Source organism: Centruroides sculpturatus, unplaced genomic scaffold (assembly GCF_000671375.1).
Source record: "Centruroides sculpturatus isolate CEXI.00-Female unplaced genomic scaffold, Cexi_2.0 scaffold1094, whole genome shotgun sequence".
NCBI lineage: Eukaryota > Metazoa > Arthropoda > Arachnida > Scorpiones > Buthidae > Centruroides > Centruroides sculpturatus.
The window spans coordinates 125241-132904 of record NW_019385596.1 but is presented as its reverse complement, the minus strand read 5'-3'; the positions used below and the strand labels follow the sequence as shown (position 1 = coordinate 132904).

The 7664-nt window shown below is 29.2% G+C and overlaps 1 protein-coding gene and 1 pseudogene across 4 annotated transcripts in view; both read right to left on the bottom strand.

The window, feature by feature from the left end:
• LOC111640423 (cationic amino acid transporter 4-like) overlaps window positions 1-1980 on the bottom strand; it is a 9855-nt gene extending 7875 nt beyond the window's left edge. For 2 of the 4 annotated variants that reach the window (XM_023386434.1, XM_023386437.1), the window contains exon 1: window positions 923-1057. The gene's annotated coding sequence lies outside the window, so the exon portion shown is untranslated. Of the gene's footprint in view, window positions 1-849; window positions 1058-1891 lie in introns of those variants that run through there. The other 2 variants (XM_023386436.1, XM_023386435.1) reach the window with 2 other exon arrangements.
• Window positions 1981-4338: 2358 nt separating this feature from the next.
• LOC111640424 overlaps window positions 4339-7664 on the bottom strand; it is a 22239-nt pseudogene continuing 18913 nt past the window's right edge.

Here is a 7664-nt window from a genome sequence, read left to right as displayed (position 1 = left end):
TTAATAAATATTAAATGCGGAGCCTTAAAGTGTTCTTGTGTTTGATCTTCGATAATAAATCTACTAAACTATTATAAATAAATTAAATTATAAAAATAAATTTTATTACATTTAAAATTATACAATTTTTTTTTACTGAATATAAAATAAGAATAATTCTAAATTTTATATATTCTTTATATACAGTTTATTATAAGAAATACAATGAATAACTTCTTATCTTTATCACAGATCAAATTAATTTTATTCATTCTTGAATTTCTCTCTAGTTCAATGTTATTCATTTATCATGTTACATCAATTAATTCACGTATATAAGTCCTGAAACCTTTATTTCGCACACGACTGGAAAGTTTAGATTCATTTTCCGTCTTTTATTATCTCTCTAATTATTAATTTATCATAAATCTTAATAAACTATGCTTGAAAGTTTTAAATTTATTATTCTTTAAATATATAATGGAAGTAATTATCTGTTAAAACGCAATTATTAATATATAACTAGCGATCGATTTTATAAATAATAATTCTGTTATTATAGTTATTAATTTCTATAATAAAATAAAATCTAATAGTAATTTATTAAAAAAAAAAGATATTTTAAAAATGTTTTAATTATTTAAAAAAATTAAAAATCATTATTATTTTTAAATAAATTCTATAAAAGAAGTACAATCTGAAGATAAGTGACAGGAAACTTAAAAAATAAATAAATTTAATACAAGAATAATACAAATTAATCATCATCTTAATATCATTATTATTCCCTAATAACTTTATGTAATATAATTCAAGTTATTTTTTAAAAAATAATATTACTTTTAGAATAAATATATTTAAACAACTAACCATATGGCGACTATCGGAGGATTTAATAGATACAGTAGAGACTACATAGGAATTGACGTGTGTCTTGACTTACCAGAAATCTATAAAATCTGTTGTTCAACGTAAACGAGCATTTGAATACAATTCAATCACAGGAGAATTACAAACCATTCTCTCGCGTTTTTTAGGCCACACCCGATTATTCGTCTCCGTAGAATCGATATTTAGTGTTATTTGGACATGTTGCAACTTGTGCTATCTTGCAACTTATTCCTAATGACATTTTTCAATAAGATGTGGCTCCTCGATTTAGATAAAGCAATTTCTGGGTGGAGTATCCCAGACAATAGAAATCTACTGTCTTATCTTAAGATTAAGAACAATTTTCTTACTCTACTGGACTTTTTCCATGTGGGATTTTGTAAATAATCGAATGAATCGTACATCTGTGCATAATTTGAATAGTCTGAGGCAGAATCTGTCAGGTTATCGACAATGTCAAACCTTATATGCTATTGAATGCAAGTTGGACATTTGCAATATCTCTGTTAGTACACACATTGAAGTGTGCTTAAATGTCGAAATTTTTGTACTAGAAGAAAACAACTTTTTCATTAAATTATGATAATTTTTCAATTTATACACTTTTCTTTTATTAATTCTCTAAGCCAAACACTCCATATAAGCGCAAATTTGATAAAATCTCAGTTATCTCTTTTCAGAAAATAGAAGTTTTAAAATAAAAATATTAAATAACTTCGACTNAAATTTATTATATGAAAAATTAATAATTAGATTTTTATAATTATTATTATGTAATTTATCACTTTAAATTATTAATCTTTTTGTTGTTAATATTATTAATTTTTATAAAAATTGATCCATTTTTGTAATGGCTTTTACAAATATACACCTTTAACATATACTTTTCAGGTGAGAGTGATCGATATTCATGATTACACGTATTGATTACAATAAAAGGATAACTACTATAAAAATTTATAAAATTATATAGGTTAAACCTTTAATTTATATTCTTATAAGTATGTTTAGTGAGAAATACTTTAAATCAGATGTCTGTTACAGGAAAGGTCATTATCTGATCTTCCTAAGCATTTTCTCTTTCTGTCTGTCTTTCTTCTCTATACTTTTCTTCAATGAGTTAAATTATGAAAATTAAAAATAAAATTTTATAAAAACAATTTAAACATCTCTCAAATATCTTCTATACATGCGAAATTACTAATAAAATAAATGTTAACTATCAAAACAATAAGGTTCCTAATTCACTATATTTTTTTTTGCCCTTAAAAAAAAGGTAAAACTGATGCATTATTTAATATGGCTGGAAAAGTACTGTATTATAACAATGTAAAAAGTTCTATAAATACGAGTATTTTCAATAAAAATAATTTAAAACTTAACAGTCATTCGGTACACATATAAAATATTTTTCTTGTTATCTAAGTTATATTCCCACAAGACTGTTTTTACCGATGACCAATATTGTTTAACCTACTTATTTTATAACAATTGGCTTCGTCATTGTTAATTGATAAAGACACAAAGAATGGAACGATCAATGATAACAAACACTTAAAGACAAAAAGAGGAATTCGTGGATAAGAGATCAAACAAAGTTAAAAGATATAATAGTCTAGATCAAATCTTTTAAGAGAAAATAGCTTAGACATATTACAAAGAAGACATGACAATAGATGGACCAAGATTATATTGGGTCGAAAAATAGAAGTAAAAAGAAAACAAGAAAACAGAAAACCTAACGGGAGATGGAAAGACGAAATTAAAGAATTTGCAAGAATGGAATGGAAGTGAGTTTATAAACAAATTGTAAATGCTAATAACAAGTAAAACGTTCATTAAGTCTTATTCTACTCGAGATATGACAGATGACTCCTCTATTTCCACAGTCTTTGATTTTTAACTGCAAAAATTTAGTACAGTGGTACCTCAGTATACGTCTGCTTTAGAATACGTCCAATTCGGTATAAGTCCAAACATCAGGAACGGATTAAGGTCGTATACCGAGGTTCCACTGTATTATCAATGTCCCATATATAGAAATAACCCTGTGAAGTTTTAAAATGTTTGATCTATCTGATCCTGATATATAATCTAAAGTAGACGCCGAAACACACACTTCCACCCTATGCCTACACACATCCATACAACGCCTATACATCTACACACGTCCCTACATACAAAAGATAGAGAGAATTCTGTAAAGAAACTTTTTACATTTTTTGACTAGTGGAGTGTCAAGATGTCGAGAAATGCAAAAACACCAAGGAGTCAAAATTTGACCGATTAACGCTCTTTCTTATGTTATATTCTATAATAGACGGGAAAGTAAAAGCCTACGATAAAAATCACATTTGACACGTTTACTTACTAAAAACAGCAATATAGACAATTTATTATTTTCTCGGACCAAGATGCTAAAGAACTTGATAAGTTATCCTTGTTGAAGATAACAAACTCGAAAGATTAGGATACACGAGACAGGTGTTATTTCGGTTAAAGGAAAGGTGATCTATACAAGATATTATACTTTATGGTATTGGCCCAACATTAAAATCATCGAAGTACTGTACGCTTTGCATAAACAGTTACACTCTATCTCATATGAAAACCGCACATTTTTAACATTTATCTTATTTCAATGCAAAAATTTTGAAGATGGAATCCTTTTTGCTATAGTTATGTATGAAAATAGTTTGCCAGATAGATTGGCTCTAAAGAAGGGCTCGATAAAGAATGCGATAGAGAAACTCATGTAGTCTAATCTGCAGAGCATTGAATAAATTTCACACATCGTTGCTCCGGTTGTCATGTCATCCATATAGATTAATATAAATTGAATTTCGTCTTCTCGAATGCTGTTCTGTGATCGAACATTATCGACATCCATACTTGCAAGAAATTCGAATTGGAAAATTATTCTTTCAGTTTTGCAATTGTCGGCCAATATACTATATGTAATATATAAATATTATGCAACATATTTATATTACGAAACATCATTTAGTTAACATATGCACTGATACAATCCTAGTATCAGCTATCGTATCAATGCTGTAATGCTTTAGATACACCATTTCTAATAGCTTTACACGTCCATTCAGGACTGTGACGAAATGATCATTTACTTCAAATTAGTCATTTTTTTATAATGGCAACAGTATTGAGAATGTTTTTCTTTCAGCAATATTTTCATAAAACTGATGTTGGATAAATAGTCAGTGTTTTATAAAGCCGTACCTATATATATATATATATATAATNTTAAATTTTATTATTAAATTTAATAAATTTAAATAATAAAAGACACAAAGAAAAATAACTCAATAGATATTTTAAATCGAATTTACTACCAGTGTATAATGCCTAATTATTTAAAATGATATGCAGCAATTTCATCGATTATTCTGTTAATGAATAACAGAATGAGGAAGAAGTTACCGGAGAAATTTTTCATAAATCATTGCTGTTTATAAAAATTCATCTTAAAAATACCTCTAAATTTTCAATTCTAAATTCAAAGGTATTTTAATATATTTATTTTTATTCTATTGAAAACTATTAAAAATGTCGAATTATATTGTTGAAGTTAAACAGTCATAAATATGTAATATGTGAATTATAACGTACTGTACATACCTTATATTTAAGAGGCATGGAACTCTGCTCATGTATTACAATAGTGAAGAATACAATTATAATCATTAACGATAACACCACCATTATTAATATAACCCACCACTCTTTCGCTGCAATTTGAGTTGGTAGACCTTTAATTAAACCTCCTAATATCAAAAAAAGAGCCACCAAAGACACAACGCATATATTAACCATTGTTCCAGGTTCCAATCCAAAACAGAAAAATCGGCTAAGAAAAAAATATCTGTCTTTCAATTGTCCACCACATTCATCAATTGGCGATAATTTTTCTTCGGATCCAGGTGTACTAGAACCACCACCCATTGAATACAGTTCTTGACTTTCGTTACTATAAATTCCAATAAGTTTCCTTGGTTGATATCTCAGAATCAAAACGGAAGCACTTACAACCAAATAGGCCATTAGAGTTCCAATAGACAATAGTTCAACTAGTGTATTGATGTCTAACAGCATGGAAAGCATGGCGGATAGAAACGAAAATACATACATAGCCACAAGAGGTATTTGCGTGTTTTTACTTACTCTTGAGAAAAATTTAAAGAGAAGTCCGTCTTCGGCCATGCTATATACTACTCTAGTTAAAGCAAACAGTCCTCCGATTAAACCCGTGGCCATTCCACATAAAGCACCAACAATAACAATTATCTTTACCCATGGAACGTTATGTACGGCGAAAGCATCTGCAAGACCTGCATCACTGGTAATATCTTTATAAGAAATCATTAAAGTAAGTACGGATGAAACACCAACATAAGCAACAGTAGCAATACCCATGGCCAAAAATGTTGCAATCGGGATAGATTTCTGAGGTTCTCTAGCTTCTTCACCAGCTGTAGCAATGGCGTCAAAACCCACAAAAGCATAAAAGCAAGAGGCAGAACCAGCAAACACTCCTTCCCATCCAAAAGGTAAAAAACCTCCAGTTTCTTTATTAGTCCAGTTTTTAATATCCGAGAAGTAAGCACCTACACATATGATGACTAAAATTACTCCCATATTAATCATTGAGAAAAAGTTGTTGATGTATGAAGTCAGTTTAGCACCAAAAGAAAGAAACACCACGAAGACGACTAATATAGCAGGTGACAGAAAATCGAAACTTTCAGCCAAAAAACCCGAGTGGTTGGTACCAACTAAACCAATGGTGCCATTTTTAATAATTCCTCCTAATAATGAATCGATATAAGCGCTACAGGCACGTGAAACTGCAGCCAGGCCTATGATATTTTCCAAAGAAACATTCCATCCTACTATGAAGGCCCAAAATTCTCCTACTGCCAAATATGTATAAGAATAGGCTGATCCGGCTCTTGGATATCGAACTCCTAATTCGGCATAACATAACGCAGCCAATAATGATGCTATACCGCTGATAATGAAAGATACCACTATACCAGGTCCGGCCATTTTATGTGACACTGAAGCTGTCAAGACATAAATACCCGATCCAACCATGTGACCAATTGCTAATAAAGTAATATCGAAAGTTGAAAGGCATCTTCTAAGTTGGGTTTCCATAGGATCTGCTGCTACAGATGCTTTTGTCCTACATACGCGGTGGCACAACGTATTTATGAAAGACGACATGATGTTCTTTTAAGGTAACGTTTTCTAAAAGGAAAAATATATATATAATTAATATCAAAACTTTACTAACTTAAAATTTGATTACAACTTAGATATTACGTGTTTGTAATATCTAACTTGTAAGCTAGATATATAATATCTATACATATTGTAATATACATAGTATAGAATTACAGTGTACAATACAATAGACAAGGCAGCAAAATTATATAGACAAAATAAATGCAATCTAGTATTACATACTGTTATTGCTATAAAATTTAGTGTAAAAATGACGTTTACATTTTCGGTACAAAACAAAACCTTTCTGCTATTAAAATTCCGAGAACAATTTGGTTACATTATATATCAAAATTCTGTTTAATTTTGAATTTAATATAGTGTTTCCGGTTGAATAAAAGAAAAATTATTGTAGTTTTCAGAAACCGTGCCTTCTACGTACTGTACGTTTCAGAAGGTAAGTTTGTAAATCACTATTATAGTAACTTGGTAATGTGATTTATATATGTTCAAATTTCATTCTGTAGCCGACAGATGAAGGTGTATGCCCAAAACACGTATCGGCGATATTGCAGAACAAAGAGTGATGTAAAAAATGCCTAGTTTCTACCTGTGCACTTAATTGTGTGGTAAAGATTAAAAAAGAAAAAAATATAGCTTGTGATGTATTCGTATAAGACTGGGCATCGGTATGTATTTTATGTTGGCATTTGTAAGAAATACGATACCTTGACGCTGCAGTTACTAGCACATATGCAGAATGGCGAAATAAGTGTACTTAACAATGAACCAGGTGATAAGTCACCTTGATTGAAGCATGTTATTTGGACATGTTGCAACTTGTGCTATCTTGCAACTTATTCCTAATGACATTTTTCAATAAGATGTGGCTCCTCGATTTAGATAAAGCAATTTCTGGGTGGAGTATCCCAGACAATAGAAATCTACTGTCTTATCTTAAGATTAAGAACAATTTTCTTACTCTACTGGACTTTTTCCATGTGGGATTTTGTAAATAATCGAATGAATCGTACATCTGTGCATAATTTGAATAGTCTGAGGCAGAATCTGTCAGGTTATCGACAATGTCAAACCTTATATGCTATTGAATGCAAGTTGGACATTTGCAATATCTCTGTTAGTACACACATTGAAGTGTGCTTAAATGTCGAAATTTTTGTACTAGAAGAAAACAACTTTTTCATTAAATTATGATAATTTTTCAATTTATACACTTTTCTTTTATTAATTCTCTAAGCCAAACACTCCATATAAGCGCAAATTTGATAAAATCTCAGTTATCTCTTTTCAGAAAATAGAAGTTTTAAAATAAAAATATTAAATAACTTCGACTTCTACATTAAAAAGATATCTAGTGATTTATGTTATATAATCAAGTTAAATCAACCTATAAATAATTCAAACAATTACATAAACCAATATAAAATTTTATATAAGTATATAATTTTTCTTAATTTACATTTTAAATATTATAAAATATACTGGATATGAACTTATATAAAATTTTCGTAAGAACAATTTTTTTT